General features: G+C 40.8%; 1 protein-coding gene across 2 annotated transcripts in view; it reads left to right on the top strand.

Annotated features, from left to right (window-relative positions):
• The window catches only part of HMGA2 (high mobility group AT-hook 2), a 145,291-nt gene that overhangs the window by 96,133 nt on the left and 31,382 nt on the right, over positions 1-17,776 (top strand). The gene's annotated exons all lie outside the window — the stretch shown is intronic.

The following is a 17,776-nucleotide window of genomic DNA, read 5'->3' as shown; positions in this document are numbered from 1 at the left end:
TATTCTTGATACAGTGTATAATAACATTTCATTCCCTGCTTCGGATTTGCCCCAGTTACTTCTACTGGTTCTAGCTGCTTCTTTACATGCACTTTTGAATACCTGCCCGGCCTTTACTTCGTGTGAAGTTATTCTTTGTGTTTAAATTATAGGCGATTTGGGATTAAGCCAAATAGATGCTCCTAACATTTTCAACACTCTATTCATAGATTCTTTTTAAAAGCAAATTGGTGAAATCAATATAGTTCATTCCTTTCAGTATTGTTTCTGCCTCTTCTCCATTCCTCTTCTGGAGAGGACTCTAATGAGCATCTAAAATGGCCTAAACCAAATTAATGGGAAGGCAAAGAGGAGAGCTCACCAAGAGACTTCATAACCCACATGCTGGTAATTTTCATAGGAAATGGGAGTTCAGAGGTTCTGAGAGGAGTCCTCTGTTCTCTCCCTTAGCAGGGAAGAAGATCCTTGTCTGTCAAGTTTACAACTTTGTGTAAGTGCTCCATGGAACAGTAAGGAGGTGCAGTGAACAATTAAATTTTCCAAAGCTTGCTCAAACCAGTTCTGGTGAAGCTATACGTCTCAGCCAGCTTGTTCTTGTACCCAGTAACTATTGGTTCTTCTTAAATTCATGTCAAGTAGGTAGAAGAAAACTTTAGTGCCAAAAGGGGGGGGATCAAATTAAGAAATGAGAAACCAGAGACACACTTTCCTGACAGCTTGATGTACTGTACTGCAGATAAATCCTGTGATGGATATGCTTGGGAATGCCATTATTAAATTTGCCTTGCCTTCATTTTTCTTCATTTATTTCTAACATGCCTGTTTGGCCAGTGCTTGCCTGGGAACATAACAATAAAACAGCCATTGAGTTAAGTAAATAGAAAAATCTAATAGATATTCATATAACTTCAGCTGGAAGCCTTTCTTTCATGCTGTGTTAATCACCAGAAAACATGGAATGGAAACCATTCCTGATCTGTCTTAGGCTGTGCAGGGTACCCTGAGAAGTTTGCCTGTTTATTACTTCTCCGAGTGTGTTAATACATATGTATTTTTACTTCGAGATAGTTAAGATCTGGAATAGTTCTTTGGTGGGGAAAATAGTGGTGAGAGATGGGATCTGAGGAAATACTACAGAAAAAGAGCTAGTAGGGCTCAGTAGAAGACTGGAGGGAAGAGAGCTGGGCAGAGGAGACCATGAATGCAGAGTAGGCTGGTGGAAGATAGATCTGAGGAGCTGGGGACACCAGTGCTTTTCTTGCTGATGGGAAGGTGGCCAGCAGCCAGGCTTTGGGAAAAGAGATCATGCAGTCTGGTTTTTACATGTTAGCTTTAGATAGCCATGAACTATCTAGTCTGTGTATTTTGTATTCATTGAGAAATAAGGGACTAAAGAGAAAGTGAAAGGTGAGGGCCAGAGATGGAGATCTGGGGCTCCTCTGAGTATAGGTCCTGATTGCAGCCGTGTGGGTGCTCAAGGGAGTGAGCAGAGAAGAAAGAGAAGACCCAGGAACCCTGGGGCTGAGCTCTGCGGACCCTAGGTAATGCTGGGTGGAGGGAGGAGGAGGGAGTCAGAGAAGAAAGAAGAAGCAAGCGGAGATACTTGAGAGACCCATGGCCTGGATCCTATGCTGATGACTCCACGAGGCGGTTGGGAAGCCTACTCTGGAAGTTGGCTAGTTGACTGGACCCTTAGAACTGAGACACTGGTAAGAAGCTCAGTCAAGTGCCTCGGTGTTTGATGGCTCATAAATGGGATGAACAAAAGCTCAGATTGCTGGAAAGAGGCAAACTTGGGGCAGAATCTGGGTCTGATCATCTTGAGTGAATAAGGGAGTGAGTGAGCAAATGAATCAGTCAAAGAAACAGTTACGGGTAATCATGGGTTTTTTCCCATAAAAGAGGATAATAGCATAGTACTCAATGGTGCCTATAAAGTCACTGACAGGCCTAACACATAGACAGGCAGAAGGGAGGAGGTGTTGAGAAAAGAGAGGTGTCACCGAGGAGAAGAGGAGAAGACAGGGGTGGTGAGCAAAGATGACCAGGGGATTCCTGGAGTGTGAAGTTGCAGAGGTCAACAACTTAAATGTCAGGATTTGGCCTTTAATTTGTGTCTCTGGCTGTTTCCCAAACATTCATCTTGTCCCTCGGATGGAAACCTAAGCCTCTTGGCAGAGATAGAAACTTCTATTGTCTATCTCTTTGGTACCTCATACAGTATAATATTCATTCCACACTTAATGACAGATTGAAAGAAAGAGAGGCACATTTTCAGTCATTCCTACAAGTGTGTAATTATTGAGAAATTTAATCAAGGGAAACCTTTTTTTTTTTTTTTTTGAAGTATAGTTGATTTATAATGTGTTAGTTTCAGGTGTACAACAAAGTGATTTAGTTTTATATATGTGTATATAGACAGATGGGTAGATAAGTAATATTTATTTTTCTCTTTTTCACATTCTTTTCCTTTGTGCTAAGTCGCTTCAGTCATGTCTGACTCTTTGCGACCCTATAAACCATAGCTGGTCAGCCTCTTCTGTCCATGGGATTCTCCAGGCAAGAATACTGGAGTGCGTTGCCATGCCTCCTTCAGGGGATCTTCCCGACCCAGGGATCGAACTCGCGTCTTGTATGTCTCTTGCATTGGTGGGCAGGTTCTTTACCACTAATGCCACCTGGGAAGCCCCTTTTCCCTTGTAGGTTATGATAAAATATTGAGTGTAGTCCTCTGTGCTATGCAGTAGGTATCTATTTTACATATGGAACCTCCAATTCTGATAAATCAAACTGAAACTCCCCGTCTCCATTCACAGCTGACTTTTTAACTTGGATTTTCTAAACCATTTACCCCAACTTCTGCCTCGAAAAGAATGTACATTGCTTGTGAAATGACCTTGTGAGCCCACCACACAAGCTTCTTTCTTCATCTTAGCAAAATGAGGACACGCCTGCCTAAAGGATTTGAAATATGCGTCTCTCTCCTCCCTCATTCCAATTTTTGTTATATTTCCATAAGAATACCTGTAAGTATTTGCAGATAAATTTTAAAGACTGTGGTGTTCTGGAGGAAAATGAAGTGCCCACGTAAGCCCGTGATGGGAACACTTAGAAAGAGAGCTCAGGCATTTTGAGGTGGAGTTGTACACGTGGGAAACATAAGCAGGGGCTGATGAGAAAATTTGGTGGAGGTGGTTAATTTTGAACCTGGGAAATGCCTCCATAGTTAGTCCACAAGATCTCCTTTAAAGAATCCCAACACCTGGAAAACATCAGCTTTTAAATTTTCTACCAATTTGTGTGCAGCAAGGATCTGAATGAGCAAGTGGCTTTGAAAGCATCAAAAATGTAGTTTTCTTATCATTCAAAAATATCTGCATATATTTTTCTCAAACTTAAAAAAAAAAAAAGAAATAAAACTTGCCTTTTGGTGGAGATCAAGATGGAAGTGTTGACAAATATCAGAAGGCTGGAGAGTCTAGAAATAGTCTTGGGAATGGCATCTGTATGTAACTTGAGAGTCCTCTATCACCAGTGTGCCTATAAGGGCAAAGAAGAGACTGTTGAAAATGCTCTGATGTTACATTTCTTATTAAATCTGTAAGGGTTGTTGGCACCTATTTCCTGGTAGTCATTTGTGCTTTTTGGGTGATGTCAGTAATACTATGGAGCAAGAAATACCAGTGGGTCAACTGTAACAAAGTGACTCTATATGTAAAAAAGTGTACTTTTTCACTGTATGACCCAGCAATTCCACTTCTGAGTATATATCTGGAAAAAATGAAAACACTGCTTTGAAAAGATGCATGCACCCCAGTGTTCATAGGAGCACTTAGAATAGCCAAAATATGGAAGCAATCGAAGCGTCCATCAACAGCGGAATGGATAAAGATGTGATGTGTATATATAGACACACACACACACACGGGGGAGTGCTATTCAACCATTAAAAAGAATGAAAATTTGTCATTTGAAGCAACATAGATGGACATGGAGGGTATTATGCTAAGTGAAATAAATCAGACAGAGAAAGACATATGGTATCACTTATATGTGGAATCTAAAAAATACAACAAGCTAGTGAATAAAACAAAAAAGAATCAAACTCAAAGATATGGAGAGGAAACTGGTGGTTATCAGTGAAGACAGGGAAGAGGAGAGATGCAAGGCAGGGGTAGGGGCTTTTAAAAAGGGTTATAATGGGGTTTATGAAATCATATGTGAAACTTTTGAAAATTGTGAATACCTCAGAATTTAAAGAGTCTTTCACTTAAAAAAATGTGTCTGTAGGAGGGCAGGCGTACTGCTCTGGTAAATCTCTCAGGATCAGAAAGAAAAAGGAAGTCTAGACAGTCTTGGTTCATCTGATAGAACGTTCCCACAGAAAATGGATGAATATCAGATAAGAACGTTTATCAGACCTTATGAATTTTACAGCCCACATCTCTGTGGGAACAGTATGCAGCTCAGACTTGCTAAATCCCAAACATGGAAGACAGACAGCACCATAAAAATATAGACTAGCGCCCTGAGAAGAACAATAGCCAGTCTTCGTTCATCACAAGGATGTAAACGCTCGAGGTTGTGGTATGCTTGTTAAGTGACACATGAGACAGTGTGAGAGTACACTAGTAGCCCACGGACTCCTGGCCCCAAAGGAAGTTCAGGAAAATTAGGCTGGATATTAGATAAGGAGATGGTAGTGGTCCACATACTGGAAAGCCAAATATGTGCTGATCCACTTTTCTACTTCGACTTTTGTCAGACTTAAGTCTTAAGACGGTGGAGGAGTTTTGAGCTGGACTGCAGGAGACAGGTGCCTATAGTCAGTTAATTCCCAACTTTAGAAGCAAGAGGAAGTTGACAGCCTTGGAGGTGCTTTCATTGATAAGGGCAGGCATCTTGAGTGCAGAACTTTGCAGGTGAAATAAAATGTACAAAACAGAAACTAAACATGGTATCAAAAGCTAATGCAATAATTCTTCCACATTTATGTGAATCAGCTGTTTCCCCAACCCTGGAAAGACAGAGACCAATGTGGAAAGGTGTGACATGTTTTATTTTTTTCCATTAAATTGATGAGAATTAAAATGTCTGAGACTTCATCAACACCAGTGAAAGACATGCCGTAAAATCAAATAAGTGGTAGAATAGGTATATAAATGACAAAATAGGACCAAAAAATTTCACTGGGTGGTGTTCAGATCTGCTCTGTTTATTTATGGCCTTATTTAACATGATCCTGTTTTACTTCAATCAGCTGTCAAAGGAACACGCTAGACCTCAGACAACCGATGTCTTCTGTGATCAGAGGTGGTCTGTGAGATCCATGATACTGAGTGGTTTGCCATTTTTCTTAGGCACAGAGGTAAATTCTGGCTCCTGGAAGCTGGTGTTTGGGAGAAAACCACTCAGTCTGTGGATGAAGGGCGCCAACACATCTCGAACAGCTCCGTGGCAATGCGACCTGATTATTCCCTAATGGGACTTTACGTAGTCCATCTCTTTTAAAGTGAAAGTGTTCGTTGTTCAGACATGTTCGGCTCTTTGTGACTCCATGGACTGGAGCCCTCCAGGCTTCTCTGTCCATGGAATTCTCCAGAAATACTGGAGTGGGTTGCCATTCCCTTCTCCCAGGGATCTTCCTGACTCAGGGATCAAACCCAGGTCTCCTGCATTGTCGGCATATTCATTACCATCTGAGCCACAAAGGAAACCTGGTCATTCTCTTTAGGAGACTAAGCAATTGTTTCAGTTTCTTTGAGAAGATAACCATCACGTGAGGGATAACTCCTGGGTAAAAGCTAGAAAGGGAGTTCACCTCTCCCACAGGAAAGGCTTGCCTCTCAATAGGAATCCAGATTTAGGAGCAATCTCCAAACCTGAACACAATATTTCCTGGATTCCCAAATTTAGAGACTGAATTTGGGGATTTGCCAAATCCTCAAAAACATCAAGGGTCTACTAAAATATAATAGGAAATGATAAGAGAAAAGGGAAAAACACAAGCAAAATGTAAAAGATTTTGCAAAATGTGTATTTTAGATCCAGTTCTCCTCTTGGTAACCGTGTGGGCTTGGGAAAGGTCTGACCATAGCTATGGTTCAGTAAAAGAGAAGGAAAAATTCCCTGCAGCCATATTTATAGGAAAGCTCCTCAGGGAATAAGAGGACAAGATTCTGGGTGCTTTCTCCCCAACCAGAGCACCTCTGTCCTTATCATTTATACAGATTGATGTTCCAAGACTATGTGTGGGAGGAAGGGTTCTTTAATGAAGGAAAACTTGTCACCCACAGTGGGCTTCCCTGTATTAGACAGGTCACCCTCAGTTCCTTGCTTTCAAGGAATAAGCTGGTACCATGCTGGGCTCCCAGTGCCAGCTCCTAGCCCTGAACTAGGCAAACAAGATGTGTTATGATACTGAAGACTGTGTGACTTGCCTGGTGAATATCTTAAGCTCCATAGGTTCCCAGAGCCAGGGAGAGCTGAGAATAAGTTTGTTTGGACACCAGTAGAAGCGCCGTTTTATGGCATCAAACGGGAGCTCTGGAGGCTGTCTGATCAAAGATGCCAAACTTTCACACCTCTGAGAAATCTTTCCCCAGTGGCAACCTCAGCCTGCCTGGGAACATACTACTTGATAGTAACTAAAATTTCTCCTGCTATTATTTAAAATTTCTCCTGTTCCTTTTGTCATGGTTGTTTTCGGGTGTGGAAAGCTTTCCCTACTTCCTACTCTCCTGCGTGTTACTGAAGTGAGGCTTTAGATCCTTCACTTCAAATCAATAAAGTTATTTTCATACTTCTTCATCTAACCTGATTCTGATCTCATTGTTCTCTTTGTTGTCTCTGAAGATACCCTCCAACTTCTCCAACATGTTAATTTCTGTGCTGTAGACTGAATGTAAGGCAGGTACTCAAATTTTGTAAATGGCTCGTGGCTACAGATTCCAGTTGTCCTCTGTCTTGGCTCAGCGTCCCAAAACACACACACACACACACACACACACCCCTCCCTTGAAGGTCTCTCGAAGTAACAATATCTGTGAGGTCTCCTGAAGAGTACTTTGCTGTGCCCTAGAATAATGTGTAGTTCAGAGGTTCTTCACATCTCAAGATAATGTCCTCATATACATATTTTCATGCACACAAGTAGTCGGTTTACTTTCCCTTTTCTTCTCCCTTCCACCTCTTCTAAGTTCTTTCAGAGCATGCCTTCCCACTTTCTCCCATGTCTCTTCTACCATTTTGTCATATTGCTAGAGTGGCCCAGGCCATACATGTATCAAAGAAGAGAGAGAGAGCAGCCATATGTTTTGAGGTAAAATTTAATAGAATAAAGAAAGAATGCCATTAATCTCCAACCCTTGAAAATGCCTAGAAGCTCCCATGCAGACCCTCCTCAAAAGTTTCCATCCACTGTGTTTTATTAAAATCTGGTATTCCTCGAATGTCAGGTTCCAAGACGAATTTCAGAATTCTTTCTTAGGAACTTTTGCTTAACTCTTTCGATTAATTATGAATAGCTCAAAAGTCTGTCTTTCTATCATTTCTATTACAGATGTGCTACATGTTAGGTTGTAGACTTCTGTTGCCCGAGTGATGGCCTGAGAGTCTTACCACCACTTAATACCTTTTTTCACTGAAGGAGAAACATCTTCCAAATATGAAAAAATTTGACACGCAGCTCAGCTGTTGGATTGCTTCTATTCTAATGAGAATTTGATTGGCTCAAATGAGCAGGAAGAAATAGTCCTCTAGCTTATGAAGTATAACTAAGGAAAACATCGCAGGTAGAGCAAGGAAATTTCATTTCCGAGACCTTGGAAAGTAATCCAACTTGCAATTAGGGGTGTGATTAGGATGGATAATCAGCTCTCTGGATGCCAGAGTTCTATTCTGTTCCTCGGGCCATCTTTATCTTTATGGAAGTGCACGGCTTGCAGCTCCTCTTATTTCATGAGCCCTTATTTGTCTTTGAGTCCCACACAAGGCTTCATAGTTGAGCACTTAGTAATTGCTCCTTGAACTGAATTTCACCCGAAGCTGATAAATGGTTCTTCACCATCAGATTTGGAGCAAAAAAGTGAAATTAAATCAAAAGCATTTGAAAGTTCTCAGGTTAAATCACCTCAAATAATGATTTAAATTTTCAGTGAGTGGGGGGATGCGGATGTTGGGGGCATTTTCGGTGGCGTGTTCAGGGATGAGAATGTGTTATGTCCACACATGCATCCTTACATAGCAGAAGGAAGGAAGTTGTGAAAGGGGAGAAAATAGAGCTATTGACTGAAGGGCCATAAAGCTGTTTTTAGAATGACTGCTTCTGTTGTATTGGGGAACGCTTCCTTTGAGAAGGGGGTATATTATGCATCCTCTTTCCATTAAGTCTATTTTGGGGAGAAATTACAGAGGATACTATATTCCCAACTCCCAGGGTTCTCTTATCAACACCGCCTCTCTCCTCATTACACACCTGCTCAGAGCAAAATGAATGAAAGCATCTGCTCTCAGGGACACAGACCCAAGACCATCAAAATTTCCACCACATCACTGTATTTATGAGGGATGCCACTGATTTCTGAGAAAGTGTGACCTCCGGCCCTAAGAGCCATGTGTGAGAACAAGCACAGTGGTACCCGTGGTGGTTTGAGCCTTCGATCAGTTTCAACAGTAAGAAAATCAAGGAATTGTTTTCTGAACAGTGTGGGGCTTCTACTCCGGGTGAAGATTTATCTGTATCTGGCAACTACTCTTCGGTTACTGAGGAACCAGAAGTGTACTTCTCAATAGTTTTACAAATTATGTGTTTAACTTTGTCTCTGTGGAATTAATTCCTGGGAGGAGGAGGGATAGAGCAGAGGATTTCAAGGCCGGTTTACAAAGTTGAGTTTTTAAAGTAGTATCTTCCCCCTGAGCACAGCAGTGCAGTGAAGTTCTGTTTCAGCCTGAACGCCGGGTGCATCAACATGTATGTTGATGTAAACGTGAAAATAAAACAACTTGAATATTCAGCAATTTTCTTTTAAAATTCTTTGTTCTTTCACCTTTTTTTTTTCCAATCATTAGACAACTACCGTTTTCTTTTGCCCTTTAAACCTGCATTCAATCAGTTCAGAAGCCGGTTTACAGTCTCGTTAACTGCTGAGATGATGAAGGCAAGGTTAGCAGGATCACCAGCAGCGGCAGTAAGCTCTGAAATGCCCCCCTTGTCCCACGAAACATTCAGCAAGAGGCTCCCCTTCATCTGTTTCCCAACATACACACGGCCCCCAGGGAGCTGTGTGGCAAGAAAAATGCAACCTCCAATTCTAGAAGCATCCGTGTGTTCATTCAACAAAAGAAAAAAAAAAAAGAGTGTTCTTGTATTTAATCTTCTTCCTGGCTCTGTGGATCATGGTTAACTGTGAGATACCCAGGGTTCTTCTTGCTGCTGAAGTGTCTGAGAGGAGAGTGTGCTATGGCATCCTTCTAGGCAAAGGCCTAGATTTTCCTTCTCCTTCTTTTTTGGTAAAGGGAAGAGTTGTAGTGTTTTGTGGCCTTCTTTCAACACCTGGGAGTTTTATCAGTCGTTTTAAAAGCACAACTTAACACCATTTTCAAACTAGCCTGAGTTTCAGCCCTGCATGGTTTGCACAAAATGGCCTCTTTCTTTCTCCAAGCAGGATGGTCACAGGTCCCTATTAATTGCTTTACTTGTAGGAACTGAATGTTTTCCCTTCATAGTAGGAACACCAAGAGCATTTTCTGAAATGTAATTCTCTGAGCTGCAATCCGCGATCATGCCAGGCTCTAGGAAGGAATCACAACTTTCTGAAAAGATGAATTGCTCCTTCACCAGAAACCTCTGCTTTTTGACTTCTCATTCTACCTCTGTTGGGGGTTCCTTTTTGCTGCCAGATGTATTAATCACACTGGAAAAGACATTCCTTCACTTTTAAGTGCCGGGGTTATAGACCAACGTGGTCATTATTTCAGCTTCACAGAAGGCAAAGACATGAACAGTTCTTTGTTTTATAGAATTGTGACAGTTGACATTTAAGATGGAGACTATGGAAATCTAGGACGTTCAAGAGACTGATCCAAGATCTCATAAGCAGTTAGAAGCTAGAAATGAGTTAGAAGCCAGCATTTCCTGGTTTGTGCTCATGGAAGAGACAGACTTATTTGTCCCTATGCTATGTACACATCCCCAAGACAGCACCCTCATCCCCTTCAAACTAAACAATCCAGTTTTCTTTTTTTCATTTCCTTTGAGAGTTCCATTTTACATATAACCTTTTCACCATTTTACCATGGTCTGTGCACAACAGACTCTCAGATTCTGAACTAAAATATTCAAGAAATTGACCAAGGTTTTGTATAGGTGTTTGGATATTGTATCTATGTTCGTGTAAGTGAATTCTGCCTTTCTCTGCTCTCAAAACCACTTCTTAGATAAAGACTATGTATCCTTTCAGCCAGTGTGTTGAACCATTTCTCTCAATGGCAAAACATTCTTATATTGCAGTGTTGTATCTTTAACACATGTGATTTTTTGAGCTGTATGCCTTGTGACCACACAATTTAAATAATTTCATTTCTGAAGATCAAAGGGAGCTCTTGCTAATTTTAAAGACCTCTATAAGCTCACCTTTGTTTTAAAAGTTTAAAAAAACTTACCAACATGATCTTTTCTGAAGATGTACATATTTAAGTAGTTAATTTTCACAGATAGACAACCCAATAAACCTTATATCGGTTCTTCAAGTACCGAACATCAGTAACTTCAAAGAATACCCCTTTACTCAATTTTAACTAAATTCAACTGAAAAGAACTCTGTACTTTAAAGAGGATAGTAAACTCAGTGGGGAAAAACAATTGATCAAACCAGTTGTTTGCCCTTGCCCAGATCCAATCACTGATGATCCATTTAACAAATTTGTCTAATGCATCAAGATATAGGTTTCTTTAACTACCATACACATAAGTATGGGGTATATGACAGGGAATAGCAGGATTTTGTAAATGATGATAAGGGAGGGAAGCCATAAAAGATAGAAAAGAATGAGAGGGAAGAGGAAAGAAATGATAACCTCAAGAAAAGCTGAAAAGTTATGAAGTACTTTCAGAGTAAAATATTTTGGACACCTCGATGTATTTGAATGCTTATAAGTGGAGATGCTTTTGAGACTTGGCAGTCCAGTGGTTACGACTCTGTGCTTCCAGTACAGGGGATGAAGTTTTGATCCCTGGTCAGGGAACTAGGATCCCATATTCCTCACAGTGTGACCAATAAAATAAGAGGAGATACTTTTTGCAGTGTCTTTGTTCTGTAATGCATATCATATACCTAAGCAAAATGCTTTTTCTCTCTGAGCTGGACAGTAGGAAGTAATCTATCTTCAACCTTGTTTGGCTTGTAAATAACACTGTAGAAAAGGTCTGTTGCACTTTGAAAAGACCTTCTCCATGTGCTCCCTCTTACTCTCAGAGGCCATTTAAAGGGCACAACCATGACCACCACCTTATTCCTTTAAGAATTGTTTACAGAAAACTGAAAAATGTGCCCAGGGCCCATCCCTTCCCCGTCTACAGAACTAGCCCCATTCAAGTGGGCTGGCAAAGCAAGCCTGGCTTTAATAGAAACAGAAGAGAGGGTTTGGGTGGGCCTGACATCTTTCAACACATGCTTTTTGCTTTCGCCTACTGAATTTCCAATTTCCATAAAGAGTCAGTGGGAAAAGGGACACTGGACTTCTTTCTTTTTGTCTGCCGCTTTGCAGGGATGGGAGACTGTGCTTTGGGAGACCATGAAGCGCATGGGAGACCATGGAGTAGGTTGTCATTTCCTCCCCTAAATAATACATTACAAAGTGGAAATGCAAATTTCCTATGGAAGCTCTAAGTAGCAGGTGGTATTTCCTTAATATATTGTTTTTGACCTTCAGGGAAATTGGTATTATGTGCTGACTTTGGAAAATTAAAATAGCATCGAAGTCCTCCATTTTAAATAAAACAGTATCTGAGTTAATTTGAAAACATCAGACTGGAATACTTCACCAGCAAAAGACGTAACATGTTTCACTTTTATGAGTTAAGGTTTGAATTCATGGAGGACAAGAGAAGGGCTATGGCAGAGCTGAATTTACTTACTCACTGAGATTTTTTTTTTTTTTTGAGATTTTTTTTTTTTAAGGAGGGAAAATACGTACTTTTAAGTTTTGCTTTAAACCTTTGCTGTTAACTAACGCTGTGATACGTTTAGTCAGTTGTACAAAGAGTTAGGCGTGGAACTGTTCAGATGGTGAATCTGAGTTGAACTGAAGGTAAAGACATCTGTATTTTTCATTCATTTGCTCAGCAGCACTAAATTTCAAGCTTGTGTTTTGTTCAGCATCAAAGACAAAGTTGTTTTATGGTTATTGGATTTTTTTGACTCACATATTTCTTGAAAGGGATTCAAGTCACTGGGTCTTTATTTTCCTTTTAGTCATTTTGCCGCCCAGCCGCCCTTCTGTGTGCCATCTTGTCGAATAAGGAAAACTTAATTTTATTTTTTTTCTTTGCCTTTGAAGAAAAAAATTTAAGAGGTTTAAATACCATTCACATTTTGGAATTTCCTTCTTCACTCCCTCCTGAAACCATCATCTTACAACCACGTAAAGCGATCCAATGTTGAAAGACTTAAGAGGTTCTCGCTCCTATAAATATCCTTTATATGGTTATAACTTATTTGCTTATCAAGCACAACAAGAATGAAGTCCAGGAGCTAACAAAGTTTATAGATACATGTGTGTGTGTGCACACACGTGTGTAGGCAAACTGATACATATATAAAGCTTTGTGTGTCCAAATATGCACAATAGTTTCGGCATATATATTGCTGATCAGGCATTTGTATTCTTTTCCTCGTAAAAATTCTGAGTGGGTGGACCTGTTGGTGACTAGAGGCCAAATCACTGCAGCCAAATGGAGGACTGGGATATTTATCAAGTCCAAGACATTGGAGTTGTTTGAATAGCTTAAACTAATAAATTTAGCTGGTTTAAATAGTTATCTCTGTCTTCAGTTTGTGGCACAGTTTGGCTTCATGGTCCAGATTTTTGACTGCAAGAAATCTCTGTTTTCTTCCTAAGAAGTGTGAAGCAAGAGACTTACTTAGATTTCACTGAAGGTTCACATTCGTTGTTACTGCCCGACTCTTTACTTAGATTTCACTGAAGGTTCACATTCGTTGTTACTGCCCGACTCTTTCCCAGAAGAAAGAAGCGAGAGCTTCAGTCAAAACCAGGGACTATAAAAGTTCAGCTAATCTTTGGACTCTCAGGAAGTGTTGATTCTCCAGTAGTTGAATATTAACACCTTTAAATTTTTAACTTGAAATTTTGATAATGTCATATATGAAAATCTGGCTATTGGATATGGTGTGTGTGTCTCTGGCTACATATATAAATGCACTGGATGAAATTCCAGGTGTTTCTTGATGACATTAAGTTATTGTCATAAGCATCACTAGACTTGTTAAGTGGCAAAGATCATGTTCTTTCATCCTTTCTTCCTTTCTCATTTCTTGACTATGAAACAAACTATGTGCCACCCTAGTCCTAGAAGGTCCTCAGTGAAGGTGTATTGAAGGAACAAAAAGAAGGGATGAATAAACAAGCTCAGTAGGTAGTTAGAAGGGTAGATTCAGTTCAGCAAACATCGTTTGGGGTGGAGGACCAAGCCCAGTGCTAGCTGAGACTGGGGGTAGTTATATGATTGTACCTAAGAGTGGTGTGTAGGAGTGGTGGTGTTCCCACCAGACTGATGGTGCCCTGTTCCATGCCTGCAAAGTACTCCGAACATGAAAGCAACCACTTTCTCATGAAATCGGAAGATGTGCATCTCCCAAACTCGGCACTGTGACAAGACTACTGTCGTTAGAATCCAAAAGCAGCCATCTCCTCCTCGCTTCTTGAGAAACAGTTATTGTGACAGCTACAGTCAGTAAGGAACTTTTCTTTGCCACTGCCCTTCAAAACATCTGCGGTTTTGGCATCCTCAGCACACATCGCAGACACCAACGTGCGGGTTTATTCCCTGGGCTTCTGTCCCCTGTGGGCTGTCTCTTCTCCGGCTGTGACAGAGGAACATTCCTCACCACTTTGAGAATTGGGGCCAGGATATTTTGGGAAATGAATTCTATTTGTACAAATACTTTGTCATCTTTACACTCCTATACTGTGTAACCTGGAGGCAACGTGTGCCTTTTGGAATAGAATAGCATAGATTTCAGTCTGTTTCATCCGTTATTAGCTGCGTAGGTTAGCTTGGGGACCCCAGGTCCACTGGTCAGCCCTCATAAACAGTCATATATAGGAAAGACCTTTGCAGAGCTCCACAGACTATTGTCACCTTTATCAGAAGATGATACACACCTGACCAGACACAGTACCAGGCTAGACATCTTTTTTAAACTTTCCGTAATGTTTGTCCTTTAAGCATAAGTAGTACTGTAGAATTCCGCTTTCATTTACCCCTGTCCCCATAGCTAGAAGCAGAGGCTTGACTGCTGGCTAGTAGCAGGGACTTCTCAAGAGTGCACAGCTTAGCATTCTGAAGATACTGTAGTTGTTGAGTCTTTGAGGTGAAAAATGTTAGGAAAATTAGATTGTGCACATAACCACACTTTCACATCAGCTCTGCATTCTGTTGATGTCAAACAGTGGGTTGGAAACTTATCTTGATTTTAAGATTTTATTTATACAGGGAGTATTGTCAATTATTAGAACCATTAAAAGCATTGCTGAGGAGTCAACATGTAGTCAAATGTCATCTTTTGGATGCTTGCTTAACAGTTGTTTGAGAATAGCCTGGTAGTCATCGTAGCACAAAATAGAAAGTGAAAGTGAAAGTTCCTCAGTTGTGTACTATACAGTTCATGGAATTCTCCAGGCCAGAATACTGGAATGGGTAGCCTTTCCCTTCTCCAGGGGATCTTCCCAACCCAGGGATCGAACCCAGGTCTCCCACATTATAGGCAGATTCCTTACCAGCTGAACCACAAGGGAAGCCCAAGAATACTGGAGTGGGTAACCTATCCCTTCTCCAGGGTATCTTCCTGACTCAGGAATAGCTTAGCCCAAAGTAAGCTACTTGAAATTTTCTTGAATAAATGAAATCTCTTTGATAGAAATAACTGCATAACGGCAATGTGATATACATGATCTTTATAGCCTTAGGGCATCTGATTGATTTGGGGTTTTTTTCTGACTGCAACACTCATGCAGACATAGTGAATAAATGCTGTTGTGTCTTAAAGAGAAGTGCATCTCCTGACTCTTTAACAGCCTAAGCATTCTAGAGGCAGGTTGCAAGCAACACGTAACTTTGAAAAAGGAGAATTAAGTTTGCTTTTATTGAAATTCTAATTTCATAACTTGCTGAAAGTTATTATTGGAGGGAGGTAATTTTTGAAGAAAATACTTTTTTCTTTAAATCCTGCAGCCTAATTGGTTCAGTTCAGTTCAGTTCAGTCACTCAGTCATGTCCGACTCTTTACGATCCCATGGACTGCAGCACACCCGGCCTCCCTATCCATCACCAACTCCCAGAGTTTACCCAAACTCATATCCATTGAGTTGGTGATGCCATCCAACCATCTCATCCTCTGTCGTCCCCTTCTCCTCCTGCCCTGAATCTTTCCCAGCATCAGGGTCTTTTCGAATGAGTCAGCTCTTCGCATCAGGTGGCCAAAGTATTAAAGTATTGAAGTATTGGAGTTTCAGCTTCAACATCAGTCCCTCCAATGAACACCCAGGACTGATCTGCTTTAGGATGGACTGGTGGGATCTCCTTGCAGTCCAAGGGACTCTCAAGAGTCTTCTCCAACACCACAGTTCCAAAGCATCAATTTTTTGGCACTCAGCTTTCTTTATAGTCCAACTCTCTCATCCATACATAACAACTAGAAAAACCATAGCCTTGACTAGACGGACCTTTGTTGGCAAAGTAATGTCTCTGCTTTTTAATATGCTATCTAGGTTGGTCATAACTTTCCTTCCAAGGAGTAAGCGTCTTTTAATTTCATGGCTGCAGTCACCATCTGCAGTGATTTTGGAGCCCCAAAAAATAAAGTCAGCCACTGTTTCCACTGTTTCCCCATCTATTTCCCATGAAGTGATGGGACCAGATGCCATGATCTTAGTTTTCTGAATGTTGAGCTTTAAGCCAACTTTTTCACTCTCCTGTTTCACTTTCATGAAGAGGTTCCTTAGTTCTTCACTTTCTGCCATAAGGGTGGTGTCATCTGCTTATCTGAGGTTATTGATATTTCTCCCAGCAACCTTGATTCCAGCTGTGCTTCATCCAGCCCAGTGTTTCTCATGATGTACTCTGCATATAAGTTAAATAAGCAGGGTGACAATATACAGCTTTGACGTACTCCTTTTCCTATTTGGAACCAGTCTGTTGTTTCATGTCCAGTTCTAACTGTTGCTTCCTAATGTGCATACAGATTTCTCAGGAGGCAGGTCAGGTGGTCTGGTATTCCCATCTCTTTCAGAATTTTCCACAGTTTATTGTGATCCACATAGTCAAAGGCTTTGGCATAGTCAATAAAGCAGAGATAGATATTTTTCTGGAATTCTCTTGCTTTTTCGATGATCCAACAGATGCTGGCAATTTGATCTCTGGTTCTTCTGCCTTTTCTAAAACCAGCTGAACATCTGGAAGTTCACAGTTCATGTACTGCTGAAGCCTGGCTTGCAGAATTTTGAGCATTACTTTACTAACGTGTGAGATGAGTGCAATTGTGTGGTAGTTTGAGCATTCTTTGGCATTGCCTTTCTTTGGGATTGGAATGAAAACTGACCTTTTCTAGTCCCGTAACCACTGCTGAGTTTTCCAAATTTGCTGGCATATTGCAGCACTTTCATAGCATCATCTTTTAGGATTTGAAATAGCTCAGCTGGAATTCTATCACCTCCACTAGCTTTGTTCGTAGTGATGCTTCCTAAGGCCCACTTGACTTCACACTCCAGGATGCCTGTCTCTAGGTGAGTGATGACATCATCATGATTATCTGGGTCATGAAGATCTTTTTTGTACAGTTCTTCTGTGTATTCTTGCCACCTCTTCTTAGTATCTTCTGCTTCTGTTAGGTCCCTACCATTTCTGTCCTTTATTGAGCCCATCTTTGCATGAAATGTTCCCTTGGTATCTGTAATTTTCTTGAAGAGATCTCTAGTCTTTCCCATTCTATTATTTTCCTCTATTTCTTTGCATGGATCACTGAGGAAGGCTTTCTTATCTCTCCTTGCTATTCTTTGGAACTCTGCATTCAAATGGGTATATCTTTCCTTTTTTCCTTTGCTTTTCACTTCTCTTCTTTTCACAGCTATTTGTAAGGCCTCCTCAGACAGCCAGTTTGCTTTTTTGCATTTCTTTTTCTTGGGGATAGTCTTGTTCCCTGTCTCCTGTATATGTCATGAACCTCCATCCATAGTTCATCAGGCACTCTGTCTATCAGATCTAGTCCCTTAAATCTATTTCTCACTTCCACTGTATAATCATAAGGGATTTGATATAGGTCATACCTGAATGGTCTAGTGGTTTTTTCCCACTTTCTTCAAGTCTGAATTTGGCAATAAGGAGTTCATGATCCAAGCCACAGTCAGCTCCCGGTCATGTTTTTGCTAACTGTTTAGAGCGTCTCCGTCTTTGGCCACAAAGAATATAATCAATCTGATTTTGGTGTTGGCCATCTGGTGATGTCCATGTGTAGAGTCTTCTCTTGTGCTGTTGGAGGAG

The sequence above is a fragment of the Dama dama genome, chromosome 3, assembly GCF_033118175.1.
Source record: "Dama dama isolate Ldn47 chromosome 3, ASM3311817v1, whole genome shotgun sequence".
Classification (NCBI taxonomy): domain Eukaryota; kingdom Metazoa; phylum Chordata; class Mammalia; order Artiodactyla; family Cervidae; genus Dama; species Dama dama.
The sequence above is the reverse complement of the archived record's forward strand: the minus strand, read 5'-3'. Positions and strand labels throughout refer to the sequence as shown.